The following is a 19478-nucleotide window of genomic DNA, read 5'->3' as shown; positions in this document are numbered from 1 at the left end:
GGCTCGTCAGCACAGTGCGCACACAATCCGATGGTGCGTTCAGGTCCCCCTCGAACACCACAGAGTTATCAGTGCAAACTCACTCATGACCTCATGACCAGTAGACCTATCGTTTACAGTTACGTTAGATTTATGAGGAAGCTCTATTGTACTCATGCCTTTTTATTTTAAGACAATTTCACCATGGAAAATGTTTATTAGGCTACTTGTTCCATATCGAGTTTAATAATCAGTTTAATATATATATTTTTTTCCGTTAATCCTTTGAATAGCTGGTAGAAAAAAAAAACCCGGAAAGGCTCTAACCAAAATCAAGTGTGATCAGATAGCCTACAATTGAGCTTTGAATGTATTAAACGATTGTAATTATATATATATTTTTACATTATTAGACATAAATCGTTATGTCTAAAATGCATGCAGGAAAAGGTATGCGAATGAAATCCCTGCAAACACCATAAACATTTTTTTGATTAATTCAATGATAATCTTATATGTAATGACTATTCTGCAGCAAAAGTAGCAAGAAAATAAAATACAATTAAAGCGTTTACAGATTATTAACTCGGTAAAGGAACAACAAATTACATTTAAATATGTTTTAATTAATTAAAAATCACCTTTTTTTGTCAATTCCTTCAACCTACCATTCGGTTGACATTTTACAAATTTTCCTGACTACACCTGAACGCAGCTTCTTGACTCCTCGGTGAGAGCAGTGCACCTGTTTGGACTCTGGGGAAAACAGGTTGGCCAACTGAAAGCGAACCAGATTTACACCTTGTAAAGATTAAATACTTGCGGTCACTTGTCAGTTTCTTCTGTTATAGATCCGATGCGTTGATATTTATGAACTACATTTAAACATAAAGCAGGCCTCACAATCCCATGACACTCCCTGAGAGTTAGGACGATAGAATAAACATCTACTTTTTCAAATCACAGAAGCTACAGAATGGACATATCTGTTAATTAAATATAATTGTTGACTGCAGGTCTGTTGCTTGTGTTCCGTATATTATCCACTAAGGGGCGACACATTACCATTTATGATAGCCAACTGACGTGAAGCTGAACTGTCCTGGAATTCATAATCTCAAAGGTTTATACTTTGTGACATTTGGTCCTAAAGCCTGACTAAACATTCTTTGTGGTCTTTAACCTAAATGTAGCCCTGCATTATGTGGCTTTACAGCACAGACTATAAGCAGATATCTTCTCAAACCAGATGCCTTAAATACATTTGAGCATTTTGCTTAAACTGCAGTTACTTTATAGCATGTGGCCCCCATCAACTCTCAACGTGGCCCTCAGGTCAATTTTTACACATCAATTAATTGGAAACATGAAGAAAACATGACAAAATCTGCCATGAAATCATGAAAACCAGAAATATGTCCATAATAATATTTGATCTCTGGTATATGTTGAGTTAAATTTGTGACATGATCGACTGTAATCGTTTTTTGTATGCTACAATTTGGCCCTCTGGCAGTGAGAATTAAATGAATGTGGCCCTTGCTGTGACCAAAGTTTCCCCATCCCTGCTTTATAGCAACCAGTTAGCATAGCTTTCCTGAACCACAGATCTTTCCACCAGAAACAAAATCCCAACCAGAAGACCTACACACACCCAGAATCACTCGCTATTTAGTGTATGTTTTTTTATATATATCAGGGATGGGCAACTTTGGTCACAGCAAGGGGCCACATTCATTTGATTCTCACTGCCAGAGGGCCAAATTGTAGCATACAAAAAACGATTACAGTCGATTATGCCTCAAATTTATCTCAACATATACCAGTGATCAAATATTATTATGGACATATTTCTGGTTTTCATGATTTCATGGCAGATTTTGTCATGTTTTCTTCATGTTTCCAATTAATTGATGTGTAAAAATTGACCTGAGGGCCACGTTGAGAGTTGATGGGGGCCGCATGTGGCCCCCGGGCCGCCAGTTGCTCACCCCTGCTATATATAGTAATTAGTACTGTCCGCCATTGAGATTTAAAAATCTGAGTTTTAAAATATATCCACTTAAAAAAAATAAGAAGATTTTTTGGGGGGCTATTTGTGCATTTGTTGGAGAGACAGGACAGTGGAAAGAGTTGTAAATGGGGAGAGAGAGAGAGAGAGAGAGAGTGGGGAATGCAGGAAAGGAGCAACAGATTGGGTTCGAACCCGGGCCACCCACTTCAAAGACAACGGCCTTTGTACATCGGATGTGCAAACTAGCCACTTGACCATCGGCTCCCAAAACATTTTTCCACTTTAAGATGCTGACAAAATGTTTAAAGATATATTTTCTGGGGCGCTTGTGGCGCAATGGTTAGTGCGCACGCCCCATGTATGGAGGCTGTAGTCTCAAGCGAGCAGCCCGGGTTCACATCCCACCTGTGGCCTCCCTTCCCGCATGTCATTCCCCACTCTCTCTCTCCCTGATTTCCAGCTCTATCCACTGTCCTATCACTCCATTAAAGGCATAAAAAGCCCAAAAATAAATCTTTAAGGATATATTTTCTATGTAAGACATAAAATCAATTCCACTATATAATGTAAATAGAGTAATTATGAGAATTACTGTCGAAAGACTAAACCACGTTGTGAAATTATTAAACGATGATGATTATTAGATGACTTTCTTCACCTGGTAAAGCTGCTGAACATGAGACAACAATGACACCGATAATGATACAGCCCAACTTTACATCGCAACCAGTTATGAATAATACCTGCAAGAAAGCACGACATCCTTCTCGCTCGGTCACTCTTTTTCTCTTCTTAGCTTCATCCCTCTTCAGCATCTTAGCCATTTTATCAAACAGTATCAAGACCGGCTAACTGGCTAATTATGCACGCACTTCTCCTGAGGGTGCCACGGCATGCTGCCAAACTTACATCGTGCTATAAGCAGGCGACCGGGGCGACCTATGGACATGGGATCGACTTCACCATGTTGAAAGTTGTTGTTGTAGATCGACTTTGAAACTCCTATTATAAGGTGGAAAAGTTACACGTTGTTGCTTTAACATTCCTGCAGTTGTTCATATGAGGGGCGACATTTCCTGTATAATGTTACCTACCTGTTAGCTTCCTTCATTTTAAGCCTGTGTACACTTAATTAACTCGCCATCCATGTAGCTGCTGCCTAACAGAAGTTAGCAGCAGCTACTTTAGCACATGTCGTAAGCTTAAAGCTTGAGCTAACACATTTAATTTAAAGGCGTCACAAAGCCTACAGCAGACATACAGGTGGTAACTTTCTTCTTCTATGACTCCCCCCTTAAAGTAAATAAGAACACATTTGAAGAATATTTACATAAATTAAAAGTTTTGTTGTCTCAATTTTAGAAAAACGTAGACTTGCTAGAGTGACAGACACGAGAGATGAGGAAACAAGTAAGCTAGCAAGAAGCTTAGAAAGAAGGAACCTTTTCTGACATCATCACCTCAGGTTAGTGATGACACACACACACACACACACACACGGAGGCACACAGGGGAGTCGAGGAGATCACAGTGGAGCTAGGAGACAGTGGTTTAGCGGGGGCTGCATGCTGATTGGTTGGATGCCGATAAATGGAGGGAATGAAAGGAGAGATGAGAGAGGAGTGTTTGAGGAAGCGTTTTGCACTCGGTCTCCTCACTCTCTTGCCTGCTCTGCTCAGAGGAGGGATTTGCCCTATCTTCCCTGGCTTAGCGCACATTGTGAAAGCAGTGGGAGGATGGAGAGATGCAGAAGGAGAGAGAGAGAGAGAGAGAGAGAGAGAGAGAGAGGGAGAGAGGATAAAAGGGAAACAGCTGCTGCCTTTAAACTGATGTTCTTCTTATCGTGATATGATACAGGACATGTTCTGTGACTCAGCCATCAAAGAGCTGCTTGGAAACAATTACATCCTCAGATTTGGATGAGTGTGGGTGTGCATGTGTAAACTCGGGATGGCAAATGACGTGTTTAAACGGGAAAATATTCCACTGCTCAACAAGGTGAAAGCCCATTTCTGAAAATGTAGGAATGTCAAACACTCATAGTGAATCAAAACGAGATTTGACATCAAATCAATACATAGAGAGGCAAAAAAGATACATTAAATGGGCAGTATAAGCCTAAATTCAGATGTTTTTTTAGTAGGTTATGGCTTGGTATTTTCAACGACCTCACAATTCAATTATATTTTGTTTCTTTGGGTGACGATTCGATTTGATGTTAATCAATTTGTTTGAAATTGATTCAGTAATACATATACTTTCTGATATAGAATAGAATAGAATTATTTTATTGATCCCAAACTGGGAAATTGTGGCGTTACAGCAGCAGGTTGTCCAAACACACAATATAAGTAAAAAACACAATGTTAGCAAATCTAAACACAATATAATATTAACTACAAAGTAAATAAGCACTAAAAATATAAAAACTAAGAATGTGAATATATACAACCAGGATTTAACTAAGCATTACTAGTCTTAAATATGAAAGATTAAATGTAAATGTGCAAAAAAATATATATATTTGTTGAATAATTGTGTGTTCGTTATTTGTGTTGATTTAAAACAAACCATAGCATTATTCTTCAAAACATGAAACTACTACAGGATGCTTTAAAGTGCACATCTGTGTTTGAGCTGAATTTACAGCACAAAAGCAATAAACAGAACTGTGCTGTAATAAAGTTAAAGTTGAAATAAGTACTTGGAAAAAAGTGTAGTGAATGTACACCTAAACCCCCCCCCCCCACCCCCACCCTGAAATCTTTCTCCAAGGATGTCAGATGAAGTCCTATATAATCATTACACCATAAATACAAAACCAAAGTAAATGCAAAAATTAACTTTCTCAGATGTTGAAATAAAATAAAAAACAACAAGTGCCTTAGAAATGTGTTTGAAATATCTGTTTTGTAAAAAGAGCACAGATATACAGACACTAGAATAAGCTGAATAGGATGAACCCATTCAAAACAGTTCTATCTTTTCTATTTCTTTGCTGACAGCAGGCTGTGACATGTGTTTCAGGCTTCATTGGCTTCTCATTGGCCCAGTTGATCGTTGATACAGTCTCTGATTGGTCAACAGACCAAAACAAGATGGCAGCTTTCACGTTGAAGCTGAAAGAGCAAACAGAAGTTACACTAATTCACTAAAATGTTTACGTAAATCCTCACGGGTTACATTCCTTTTGGGGAGAATTGGATTTGGATAGTTACTGAATATACATTATCTTGAACACATGGAGTTTATCACTGGAAAGCCGCTGTTCTCACTCAGCTAGCGGATGTTCCAGTAAGTTGCTACATCGTAGAGTTTCATTTTTAGAACTGATGATGAAGGCTTAACTGCCTTTCAGTATATTTTTAATGATAATCAAGTCAGAAACAGTTCACAGACTTATTTAAAGAGTGCAGTAGACTTTGTTTATTAATTGAAAAAATGTCCTTTTAAAGAGACAGTTTTGAAATTTTGAGATGGATGTCCAAGCTTCAGTCGGAGGAATGGCAAGTGACCTGTTTTATGTTGTATGTGGAGGCTGGTGGTTGTTTCTTACATGTGCTGAATGAGGAGGCAGCAGCTGATTTTTTTTTTTGCCAGAGGCTACAGTTGGAGGCAGAAGCTGCTGGAGTTGATCAGAGGTTGGAGTTGGAGGGTATGGGCTGCAACTGTAAGCCTACAACTTAGGATTGAGATGGTTGCAGGTGAGGTTAAGGTATGCTGCTGCTGTCTGCAGGTTGTTAGCAGAGGATGGACTTGGACGCATCAACTGCAGTGTAGTGAAGTAAGACGTTGATGGTTTCTGGCAATGCTTGCTGGTGGAGGGTGAAGTGGTTGAATGTTGGAGTCAGCAGCTCACTTCAAGGCTACAGGTGGAGGCATCGGTTACTGATGTGCTGCATTGGCTTCAGTCGGAGGTGGTTAGTGTTGGTGTTTGGCAGAGACTGCAGCTGTCAGGGTGGAAGCCACTTCAGGTTGCTGCTGGAGGCTTGAGTAGGAGGCACAAGAGGCTTTTATATTTCACAGGTGGATGTAGAAGCCGATAGTTTTCTGGTTTGTGCTAAAGGTGGATGCAGCTTCAAATTCTAAGCTGAGGCTGCAGACAGAGACACGAGCTCACATTGCAGGTAAAGAGGTAGGGGCAGTTCATGAGTCACAGAGGCTGCAGTTGGATGCATCGCCTGCAGCTGTTGTCCACTGACTGCAGGTAGAGGTTGTTTGAGTTGGAGGCGCTGGAAGCAGACGGCTTTGTTGTTGCAATGGTTGGGGGTAGAGGATGATGGTTACTGTCAGAGGCAGCAGGTGCAGTCAGCAGATGCAGGTTGTTGGCAGTGACTGCATGTCGAGTGAGCAAGTTATTTTTTCTGTCAGAGGCAGCAAGCAGAAGCAGCAGCTGCTGGTGTTGCAGAGGCTTGAGGTCGAGGCATGGAGTACAACAATCAGAAACTATAGAAGTCTCTATGTGGAGTTGCAGATTGGCTGCAGTTTAAGGAGGCATATGTTTGGGTTTCACAGTTTCATGTCTTTATATGGGAATAAAAGGGGTGTTTTTCTATAATATTTAGGTAATACATGCACAGGCTTCTAGTGCAGAGGACCTTGCATTAGTCAATTTAAGAACACAGTTGTGAACAATTTGTTGTTTTTAAGAACAAGTCAAGAATCCAACCTAGGCTTTTCTTAGAAAGTTTCTTGAGAGAAATCTTAAGAAGACTTAAATGAGTGAAACCCATTGCTGTGAGTTTGGCTGAGGTCCCAATTGGGATTCATTGGCGTTGGATTCATTGGTGTTGGATTCAAGGTGTTGCAGTTTGCTGCATGAGTCTTGAGTTGAAGGTGTAATAGTTGTATTTTATTATTTAGAGGTGCAGGTGGTTGATCTTTTTTGCTGTTGTTGTAGAGGCTGATTGTTATTTGCAGAGGCTGCAGGCAGAGCTAGAACCTTACATAATTTGTAGAGGCTTAATTTTGAGGCAGCTGTTGGTGTTCAGCAGAGGTCCTACCTGGAGGCATGTGTTGAAGCTATTGACTACCTCTTGGGAGGAGGTAGCTGTAGACTTCTGGCAGAGGCTTGAGTTGGAGATGCAGTGGTGGCTGCTGGAGCATAGACGATGCTGCAGGTGGAGGTAGCTGGCTATAGAGCTATTAACTACAGAAAAGTTCAGTTTGAGGTGGCTGCAGTGTGTTGCAGAGGTTTGAGTCGGGGGCAACAGAGGCAGCTGTCTCACAATTTGCGAAGGTGGAGGTCGACACTAGTATTTTAGGAAAGGCAGTTTAATGCTTTGGCTACAGCTTTTGGCCAAAAACTGCAGCTGGAGGCGTCTGCAGTTTTCTGGCTGAGGCTTAGGTTAAAGAGTTAAGTCTAATGGTTTCTAGGAGTGGCTGCAGCACATGGCAGTGATGGAATATTCTTGGCAGAGATGCAAGGTGGAGGCAGCAGCACACACTGCTGTGAGAGGCTTCAGGTGGAAGAAGCAGCAGGTTATATCTAGTAGAGGCTGCAGTAGAAGGTTGTGGCTTTTGGTGTTTGGCAGGGTTTCAATTTAAGGCATTGGTGACAGCTGTCAACCACAAACTGCAAGAGGCAACTGCAGGTAGCTGACAGAGGATTGAGCTTGAGCAGGTGGAAGCAGAGGCTGATGGTTTGATTCAGAGACTTGAGACGGAGGTTGAAAGATGTTTTTTCCCTGTGCAGCGTCTTGGTGGTAAAAGCTGCTTGCACATGTTTGAGGTCGCAGATGTTTTTGAGTTTTTTTTTTTTTTTTTTAAATGGAGGCAGGTTCGATGTTGAGGTTGAAGCAGAAGTTTAGAAGAGGCTGAAGATGGAGGACGGTTCAGGAACTTCAGGTTGTTTGCATAAAGTTTGTCTGTCCTGGCACTTGGTGTATTTGGAGTTCTTTCCCTGATACTCTTTACTAACTACTAACTTTTTTTTCTAAACTTAAACTCAAAACAAAAACATTTTACACTCAACACTAAATTATTTACAATATTTACAGATCCTAACTGATCAACTAAGGTAAAGACTATCGTATCAGTTCTTTACTCTTTTTCTCTGGGGTGCTCCGGGCTCCGGTTCCCCAGATACGTCCACATCATACAGGGGAGGATTGACTCCAACCCCGTATGAGACGTTCACATGAACGAGTCCTGTCTCGTCTACAGTTTCTGTGAACATCGGGCGATCCAGTCGCTCCCACAACTTCTGCTTCATAAGAAGTCCAAGAGTTTTGCTGTAGGGCCGAAGACGACCGTCCTTGTACCTGATCCCGTCGTTCCACCACAGAGTGATAGAGCGACTGGTACTCTTCTACTGAATACTGGTGGATCTTTAGTGAGCTGTTGTCTAGCACTGGAGCGGTGGAGGGCTGGAGACCGGGGACAACAGAGGTGACCGTAGGTAGCTGATCAAGTGGAATGGTGGCCCGGGGCCTGAGGACCAGAGCAGGAGAGTCAGCATCGTTGGCAGGGTGCTGAGGAGCAGGAGAAGTGGAAGGAGGGGCCACAGAGGTCCGCTTCCTCTTCCTGGACGGTTCAGCAGCAGGAGCTGATTGGTGCTGCTTTGTGTCCTGAAATAACAAACAAACAAGAAGATGTCAGGCTCCAAGTTCACAGACGCATACTTTCCCAAACTCACAGGTTAATTTAAACTGCATGCAGACACTATTATGGAATAATAATTGAAAAAGACTTCAATTGTGCATATTTTGTAAACGTTTATTGGCCGATATCAGGGATGCAGTTGATGAAATGCTAATTTATATTCAGACTAGTCGACTAGTTTAAAGTCAACACTCACTGAACTGTCAATATTGAGCACAATTTATGCAACACATTTTATTGAAGCAAAATGTATGTATTAATGATCTAGTATGGTTGACTTTAACGCTTGAGAAAGTTGGAAATGATTTTCTCAAAATATGGATATCAAATGTCTTACCAGGTCGTTCCTGCAGCACGAACATCGAGTGAAAGCTCGAGGCTTTCTCTCCGCCCCGGCGTGCTGAGACTCTCACTGTGTGACGGTTGTCTTGGTCCTAAAGGGTGAACGGGCACAACACACTGTAACGACACACACACACACACACACACACACACACACACACACACACACACACACACACAGAACAACGCTTCAGAGATACAGTCAATGCAACAAAAACACTTCATGACTTCATTAACAATGTCCTGCAAATGTTAATACATGCCAGGAATAAGGCTATTTTTAATAGTCAAAATGACCCGTTAGTCCTTTTGATGCATCCTTTATATAACCCACCAGACACAAAATGAGCTCCTGCGCCACCACTTAAATCCAGTGTGCTCGATTTTAAATCATTAAAATACTAACCAGCTCTGGATTCAATGTGATGAGAATATTCAGAATATGGGAAAAAAGGTCTTATAAATATTCAGATGAACCATTCCATAATAGATATAACTGATCTATAATGTCTAGATCTATGATTATTATCATCTTACTTTACCATCACTAACTGCACGACCTCATTTAATTAAATATATGTGTTCAACAACGTCATATAAAACAGACTGCAGGAGCCTTTAAAAACAGTGATGGCTGACTGTGAGGTAGAGGACGTCTGAGGCATTGTTTATATCATATAGTTTAATAATCATATTAAAACTTGATTTATGTAGCACCTTACCAAACCCTGGTTACATCATGCTTTACTGAGGTCAAAAAGCTCCAGGACCGCTTGAAGCATGACGATCAACTTTATTAACTAATTAGACTGACGCGTATCGGCTCGTGGCCTTCGTCACGGTCATCCAGAAAATCCCTCTGTACAACACGCTTCACAGCAACAACAGGATAAAATAACAGTGCTGATAGATCAGATCTTACAAATCAAACAGGATTATAAGTACTAAGGCCCGACTGATATGGGATTTTTGGGGCCGTTACTGATAGTCTTAAATTCTTTGTCGCTTTCATGTAGGCATACATGTTGCTGTGAAACATGTGGAATCCTCACGGCTCTTTTAGGTGTTTGTTTATTAACATTAACATCATTAACTTGACAAAAATCACCAAATTCAAATTTGCAAACAACAGCAGAAACGCCTTCAATGTGTGGTCCGTTTATATTTCAGTTTAAAATGTCAAAACAACAACTTTGAACACGACTGAGGCCGAGTCTGTCCAGAGTTTGATTGATGAGTGTGAAACACGTCAATCCTGAGCTCGTGTTTCCCCCCAATGTGTTTGTTACCAAGTCATTTTAGTCCCCCAGAAGAAACAACTGAAGTTTATTGACCACTACAGATTTTTTTATCCCTTTTACTGACACATATGAAGACACGTATCTGCTGGAAATGCAGCAAATATTCATATAGGGCACATTTGCTTCATTGCTACACTTCCACAGTATCAACTTGTTGGCGGGGAGGATGTTTTTTTAATTTAAAAACATGTAAAAAGATTGCATAAATAACAGTATATTAAAAGCATTTTCACAGTTTGTGTCAATGTCTCCAGTCTGTTTGTGACAGTTAGAATCATGACAGTAAGCAGCAGAGAGTCAAAAAGTGAAAATCTTACATTTTCCATGACAGAAGTTTGATTTCTGTCTGGTGTCAGTTAAAGTGAAGCTTTGATCCTTCTTGGGATTGAAAAACTCTGCAGTTGAAGCGTGATTTTCAGGAGAAATCGATCTTTGCAACTTGAGAACAACTTTGTGTGGCTGTCTGAGATTGTGTTTGGGTTGAAAATGATGATCTGATATGAATGATGCACTTTAAGGGGAACCATGAACCATAAACAATACGTAGAGGATCAAAGTCAACTTTCACACACAAATAGACTGCTCCATTTAAAAAAATAAATTATATATATATACTTTTCATTTTATTTTATTTTAATTAATTTTTCCCAAATACTGTAAATATTAATGGATGAAGCCTGAGTGATGTCAGCCATCTGTTACAGCAGGGGGCTCCGGAGGCTCATCAGCAGCAGCCGCCATGCTGGAAATGCCGTCTCAGCCTAACTTTCAGTCAACCGAACGACAGGCTGAGAGCTGGAGCTGAGGCGGGTTTTAAGCTTCTTGACAAACCGTTGCATCGCACCCACCTGTCAATCATGTCGGCTAACTCAGCCTAACTATGGATATGATGCATTGTTCTCAAAATCAAAATGGAGCCGTTTGAAAAAAAAAAAAACACCCCCGTACAGTGTGTGCCCATGATGAAAATTAATAATCAGACCTATTTGGATTTTTGTACCAGGCTGTAAACATGTTTATTTATGCTGTAAAAACTGCTTTTTTGCCTGTTGTGTGAATGTGACTTCAACAGCCCCCCCCCCATCACGAGACCAGTGCAAAGCTGTGGTTAAATGTTTGATTTAGTTTTGTCCTTCTATCTTCCATCCTCTCCTTCAGCTCTCTTACACTCTTACCATCTTGCCTCGCTGCTTGAGCAGCATTCACAGCTCCCAGGCTTTTTTTTTCTCCACACACTGCAGATTGCCAGTGTTACTCCACTCAAGAAACACACACGCACACACACACACACACACACACACACACACACACACACACACACACCATTGCTCTCTTTGTCAGGGACAATGGTTCAGAGTGCTCTTCACTCAGTTTGTCCTTCTCAGAGAGCAGAAGGGTCTCTTGTCCTCAAAAGCTCAATTTGCAGAAAGTTTGATAACCCCGTCTGTTACTGATCTGATGCTTTGTGTTTTCAAGTTTAGACTTTGGCATTCATCATTTACAGCCCAACATGATTACACAGAGTGTTTTGGTTGATTTTTAGAGAGCTGAATAGAAATGTAAACTCGTTTGGAAGGTCGATCCAACACTTCAGATTACGTCTTCTGATGTCTTCTCAAATCAACTAAAATAAACCGTGTTGGACAGAAAATTATTTGAACATATAGTGGTAGGATTCGTGTATATTTGGTCCAGACAAGTCATAGCTTGCAGAAGATGAATCCGAATACCATAACTGACCACCTGCCTTTCCAACACAGTTCATGAAAAAGCCTCTATGACTGAATAAACTTAGGCTCTTTAGCACGAACCCCACTGCCTATTCATTTGAAATGTACAGGAAACCCCGTTATTAGGCATGTTAAAGATAAGACCGCATAGGACTCACTTAGGGTTAAGGCAAACCTTCTCCTGCATGCCACTTAATAACAAACCACTGGTTGCACTCTCAATGCTAGATGCAGCATTCCATTGGTCTAGGGCTTGAGCGAGGTAACAGATTAGTTCAAAGATGACATTTTCATGTCTTTTGAAATTGTACAACATACCCTTCCCTAACCCCCCTAGCTGGTTAGAGGATTGTATTCATGAAGGCCGTTCTAAGCACAATTCTATATCCTTAATATATGACATTTTACTGTTGGTAGCCACGCCCTCCTTGAATCATCTGAAATCAAAATGGGAGGATGATGCGGGTGAGAGGCTCTCAGAAGAAATCTGGAAGTCGGCTGTGGCTGGGATCCACTCAGCCTCTATGTGTGTCAGACATAATGGTATTCAGTTTAAAGTGCCTCACAGGCTTCACCTGCAATGACTAGTCTCGCCCTATTTTGATCCAACCTGTCAACGGTGTAACCAGCTCCCAGGAACTCCTTCCCAATCATTCTGGCCATGCCCAGGGATGGGAACATTTTGGAACAGGGTTTTTGAGACATTTTCATGTGTAATAAGGACATCGACCCAGAGCCACAGTTGGCAACATTAGGAGTGGCTCGGAGACCTGCGCTTTGGCAAGACATCTCATTTTGGATAATTGGAAGACCAACTTTTCCGCCCTGTGTAACCGCTGGGTCAGTGATGTCATGGCTCGTGGAAAAGCTCAGATATACTACTCAAGGTTCAATCAATGAATTCTATTTATTTTGGCGGCCATTCCTAGACAATTTAAAATAATTTCTATACTTCAATAAATGCAGTTTAATGCCTTACTGTGCTTTATAAATTGTATGGTTGTGTAAAAAATTCCAATCCAATTCCCTATTATTATTATTATTATTATTATTATTATTATTATTAATACCTGGGGATGTGAAATATGTCAAATAGATCTTGAGGAGACACTGCATGAAGACACACATACAGAAGGACAAACAAGGGGGAAAAAAACATGCTTTTATAACGGTGCAGCCAAAAATACATAAACATAGATATATAGATATAGATATGTGGATAGATAGATAGATAGATATCAAAGCCAGTAGCAACTCTCCCTCCGAGCCTCATTCAGTCACAAACAGCTGTTAGAGCAACATCCAACTGGGACACGCACACACACCTACACACACACACACACACACACACACACACACACACACACACACACACACACACACACACACACACACACACACACACACACACACACACACACACACACATTCTTGTATTTGTGTATATCCATGTTGGCAGAACTTGTGTTTGTGTTTGAGGCTGGAGTTAGAGGCTATTGCATATATTTTTGTCCCAAATAAAAGATTCCCTCTCTGACCTTCAGTATTCAGAACAAAACACGCTCTGCACTTACTCCTGTTTTATTTTTAGAGCACATAGATGTGGGACATTACTGTCTGCTACAGCACTATAAAATAATCTGATATTTGATTCCTGCTGGGAGTTGCTCAGTGTCTTTATGGGCGATTAGCATAACGGCCCATTTCCTCTTATTGGGCCGATGAAGCTGAAGGAAGCAAATTACTACAGTAGCATACTGCTCGATGGGAGGGTGGGGTTTTCAGATGGAAAAATGTGGCAGAGGGGGAAATGGATAAGAGGATCATAGAGAGAGAGAAAAAAGGCAGAGAGTCAGGGTGAAAAGGGGAAATTGGAAAAATGAAATGTGGGGATGGTCACAATATCTCTGTGCGACGGAAGAGACGAGCAGCAGCAGAGATTTAGAGACAAAAATGGCAAATATTAAGGCAGTTAAGAGGAATAAAAGCAGAGTGGCAGAAAAATCCCAGTGTGGCGGAGACTCTCCCATAATCCCGTCATCCACTCTTATCTCTATGACGACGACGCGGAGCTCCATAGGTGACGTCACTCCTATGAATATTCATCAGGTGCAACTGAGCTCTTCACTGAATCCTTCCTTCTTAAAGTACATTCTCCTCTGGTCTTGTTGCCATAGTATAATCTCGCCTCATACAAAAAACAGATCTGACTTAATGTGGGATTTATATATAACATTGAATCACCAATATTTCAGTGAAATCACTCCAACGTCAGAAATGCAGCACATTTCAAAATATGAATGTATGTAATATGAAAATATGTCATATGATGTTAAGAACCCATTTTTCTTGTTTGTATTTTTGATCTAGAAATGTGACTAATAATAGGGATGAATTCTGAAATAGTACTTGTTACAATTTTGAGTATTTGAAATTGCACATTTTACTCATTATTTCAAAAACAGATACAAAAAGTAATGAATTTAAAACACAACCATATCAGTAATATTGCTTTCACATTTGCACAAAACACCTGAAAACTCACTTTTCACTCTGACTTTATCCAGGAGTTTCTCCTGCCAGCCCTCTAGTATCTTTCCTTGGATGGATGGTGTCACACTCTGTATGTTTGCTCAGACAAGTCCAACCAGGTTCCTTACCTTTCAGGAATAGATAGCAACAGTTTTTTCAAAGTGGTTGACAGGTCTTGTCCCCAGCATCCCATTCCTTGAAGGATCCAAACACAGTGTTGTCCTGTTTGACCTCTCCGGGGTTCCCAATCTTTTCTTGAATGATGCCTGAAAACAGCAACCTCCTTGAGACCTCTCATCTGTGGTGGCAAGTGATGTGATGTCCTAGTCTGTTAAATGGAAATTTAAATTCAAACTACACCCAGAAAAAGGTCAAACTGTGGTACTATTTATATAAAATTGTCTGAGAGTTAATCATGTAATGTGGATTCCCAAGTGTGGCTAACATTAGCAATGCTAGCACCGCCAGCCTTCTGTCTCTCCTGCAGGTCAACATCCACATGCCTGTGCTAAATCTGATCATTGGCTGCTCTGGTCGAAGCTGACACAGCCTACATACATTTCTATCTCCCTTTTCTGGATCCAAAATCCAGCCAAACTGTGCTGCTCCCACGAGATGCTATACGTTCACTGTGCTTGTTTACATCCTAGTAGTAGAGTGGGAAGAGCAGGCCCATTAACGTGAGCTGCAGCCAGGAAGATTATGTTCTATTGTTTAGTTGATTAATGCACACATCCCCAGAATAAATGTTTGGATTGGAAGTTCTGTTAAGATTGAGATTTGTATAACTTAAAAAGCTAAAACTCAGATGAATTTAGATTTATTTTTCTAACTTCCTTTTCTCAAACTTGGTAGGTCATCCTTCAACCCCTTGAATTGATTCTGCAACATGAAGTGGGTCATCAGGTGTGCAGCCACAGCTTTAGATGGCACACATTCTGGAGGTTTTGTTAGCCAGTGATGAGTTACACCAGTCACATATCTCCTGAAAATCATCTAATCAGTGGCTCCTGCAGCACTCTGTGAACAGACGGAGACCACCTGATGTGACACATGGTTAAACCCTGCATATGAATGATGCAACACTCTCATAGGGATGCAGAAAAAGATGTACCCTTTTCAATTGGGAAAAAAAAAAATCTGGAAAAGCGGCAAATACATGGTTAGCAATCAATCTCACACACCTGAACTCATATCGCACATGCATGTTCCCCAAACACAGTCACGCATACACAATTCCCTCAAAGCTTTTCTCTCTTTATCACCTGAAAACAGATCAAATCTGGCACATCCTCCTGTCTCCTCATTAACTTTCTCTTTCTTCTTCTCATTTCCCCCTCTTAACTCTCATCTTCCTCCCACCCTGTGCCTCTTTGTCATTCAGACATCTGTGTGGTGGCTGCTGCGATAAGCACAGGGCTTATCTGTTGGACAGATTATTCGGAACAGTTGATACAGCACAGCTGATACACATCACATGGTTAGTATGCATGAAGGGAGAAGTGTGCAGGTTATATGTACACTTCACATTAGAGCCCGACCGATTAATCAGCCAGCTGACAATATCGGCCGATAATAGCATATCCAGTGACTATCGGTATCGGCTCATTTTATCGCAGATATGCGGCGATATTACATTTTAACAAGTCAAATAGCATTTCATTTGAGTTTCATTGTATTGCTCTAGCAGTTCTCTTTCATGTGTGTTTTAATATGTGCGAACATGTGCAGTTACTTTCCAGTTGAGTGACGATCTTGTCTTCATTATATATCTTTTCCACAAGTGTTTGATAACTGCATTTGAGGGATCGATGCAAAAAATGTGTATATCTATATCTATCTCTACGGATCAAAGATAGATCTAAGAAAGATATCGGCCGATATATCGGCATCAGATTTTTTTTCTCTCCCCAATATCGATAACTTCTGTTATGGTTTGCCTGATTTGTGAAGTATGGCGGCTCTGGTCCCACCTCTGAATGAAGAGAAAGGATGTCTTGGCAGGAAGTCCCAAAAAGCTGCCCATTGCTCCGAGAGGTTTTGTCACTGTGGGACGATGGAAGGTGTTCTGAGATTGGTGTAGCTATGACTAATGTTACACTCTCTGCTATAGTAACACTGCATTGTTGTTACCTTACATTACATGAAAATCAGTTTTTCTTTGCTAGTCTAAAACAGTTACCAGTAGCAGCATCACCACCTCCATGATGGCAGAACAGTGCGCTGCTGCTGGCTCTGTTTTATGACAGTGGATCAAATGTTACATGTGATTATTTGTTCAGTATAAGTCATGATATCTATTAATCGAACAGAATGGCGCATTTGCCCATATTTGATGCTGCTTTCAAGGAAGTGTTGAAGGCATTTCCAAAATAAACACCAGTATAAGTGTCATCAAAAGAGCAAATGTAATGTGTACTCTTCTTCAAAAAGCTTGATGTGGTAAAAGACTACAAAGCATGTTATCCCTCTCTCCCTTTGAGTGTACATGCAGCATGTAAGAGCAGCTCACACAGCTACACATCATTCATTTACACACATTCAGACACAAAACAAGCTCACCACAGGCACTTTGAAAAGGTGACTCTTTATTTTCTAATTATTATACTGTATATAATATTCTTTCTCTCTATATATAGGTATTCATATTTATATCATGTAAGTAAAAGTGTGCTTTTATCCACAGCATGAGTCCGTGTTGGACTGCTGTTAGTTGGAGGTTTACATTAGAAAGTATACAGTGAAACTGGCTGGCAGCTATGTGTGTGTGTCTGTAAATGTGTGTGTGTGGTCTGTGAGTGTTATACAGTCAGAGTGCCTGTGTATAGAAAGACAATGTGAGTGCCAGCATGTTTCTGCATGCGAGTGTGTGTGTGTTTGTGTTTGTGAAGGGCTTTGTATCTCAGAATTGGGCTCAGAGTAATGGAGCAGGATAAAAAGCTGCCCATTGACACAGATTTCAAAATATCCTCTAAACATCACAACCCATCGCCGCACTTTAAAGTGGATCAAAATTAGGACCCACAATTCTGGGGCGAGCGGGGGGCGGGGGGAGGGGGGGGGGATTTTATTTGTTAATGCTACTTGAGGGTCCAGGTGCACATTAGTCATTAGCCTTTCTGGGGTTTTTTTTCATCACAGAAAAAAGCATGGTTTCTATTCACCTTCCATATCTGCATCTGAAAAGTTTCGCCTCAGAGCAATCTGCTACATTACCTGCAATAAACACTCCCTGAAAAGAAAGTTGAGGCTTTTGCAACTGCTACACATGTCTAAAAAAAAATCCCCCTTAATTCACATTTTCAACTCCGCTTTCACTGATTTTCACAACTGTTTTTTCTGTGTGGGGATTTTCCATCCTTGTCACTGCGTAAATGCAAATTCAAAATCCAACTCAAAAACAATTTAAAATCCGCAAACCTATCCATCCCTTCTCCTGAGTTTGTAATGTAGCGTTTGCTAACAGTCCTCAGGTCAGTTTTGTAATGGACAAAGTCAGGTTACCCCACACAAACCTTTTCACAAAGTGTTTGTATCCTACGTTAAATAAGAACACTGAGAGTCTGTGTTGCCCTTTGAGGCTTTAGGCTACAGTGCTTTGAACAAAATACTAATGCCATTAGCGTAGCAAGTTCATAACGGCATTGCTAACATTAGCTTACTTGCAATTGTATTGGGCCTAATTCAAAAACTGTTCTGAGTAAGAGCACATCATGAATCTGACTTTGATTTTTCTTTGGGACGTAGCCTACTGGAAAACAAAATATTCCCATTGTGAGCATGTTAGCATGCTAATACTTGCTAATTAGCGCTTAACACAAAGCATGGCTAATGCTAAAGGGAATCTTAGGTTTGGAAAAGCTTGAGATAAACATGAAAAGCTACTTAATTTCTTGACAATCCACACAACAAATATAAAGCCATTTCACTTAAAAAACACAGATGTTTACCTAATGGTGCTAATACCAAAAGTAAGTTTCCTTTCTGTAACTTTTGCTGCTCTTTTTGCTTGGTAGCCTGACTCTACCCATTACATCATGGCTCAGTGATAAGCGATGGTCAATTTAGTGTCTTAAATGGCATAATATAATTAAGCCACATTTACGTTGTAAGAATTGGACCAAATAGCCTATTGAAAGTGATTCTTCAGAAATATCATTCAAATGAATCCCAACAAGAATCTGGTGATCTCTTTGTAAAAGACTCACTCCGAAACACAATAGGGAGAAATCTTTTACGTGTTCTGTTGCTGCTGCTCATGAACAATTTATGCAACGGGGATCCTGAATGCACCTGATACAGAGCAAAACTCTCAATGCCTGGTAAAATCTGCTACCATTTCCGGCCCTTCATCCTTGGTCAGTCAACCGTGCTGGGCTCGAGCATGTTTCTGCATGTAAACAACACTTCCTAAACTTAGGGCTTGAGGCGAAGCCATAAAAAAAAAAAAAAAAAAAAAAGCAGATTTTAATTGCTCTGTACTTCCTGTCAAGATAATACATGAAAAAATGCAAGAAAGGTACGAAATCTCTCTCGCTAACGGGCTAAAGTTTGGTACACTAAAATGGGAGGTTGTTAAGGAAGAGGAAGTCTGAAAAAGAGGCTAAATAGGCCTCAAGGCCGGAGTAAGTCTTGATATCCTGTTGCTAGCTTTTAATCTTCAGACCTATGCAGACAGCCTCTGTAAATCTCCCTGTAAACGGATGCTTTATTTCCAGTTGACACTCGTGCAAGCTGACCCCTCTCAGTATCTTGAAGAGGAAAAGCTGTCCTTTAAAAGCCTCTAAAGACAAAAGTGAATGTTCCTTTTCTGTGGCAGATTTCAGGGAGTTTGAAAATATGAAGAACAAGCAGGCTACACCAGGTGACGCTGACTCAAGACCAGCTGTCATTGGGGATCTGATAGTTTATTGTCTCTGCTGCTATGGCCCCTCTGCTGATCCTGAATCAACCTCACAGAAAGTGACAAAAAGTCAG

Source organism: Labrus mixtus, chromosome 20, assembly GCF_963584025.1.
Source record: "Labrus mixtus chromosome 20, fLabMix1.1, whole genome shotgun sequence".
NCBI classification, from domain to species: Eukaryota; Metazoa; Chordata; class Actinopteri; order Labriformes; family Labridae; genus Labrus; species Labrus mixtus.
This window is presented reverse-complemented; position numbering follows the sequence as displayed.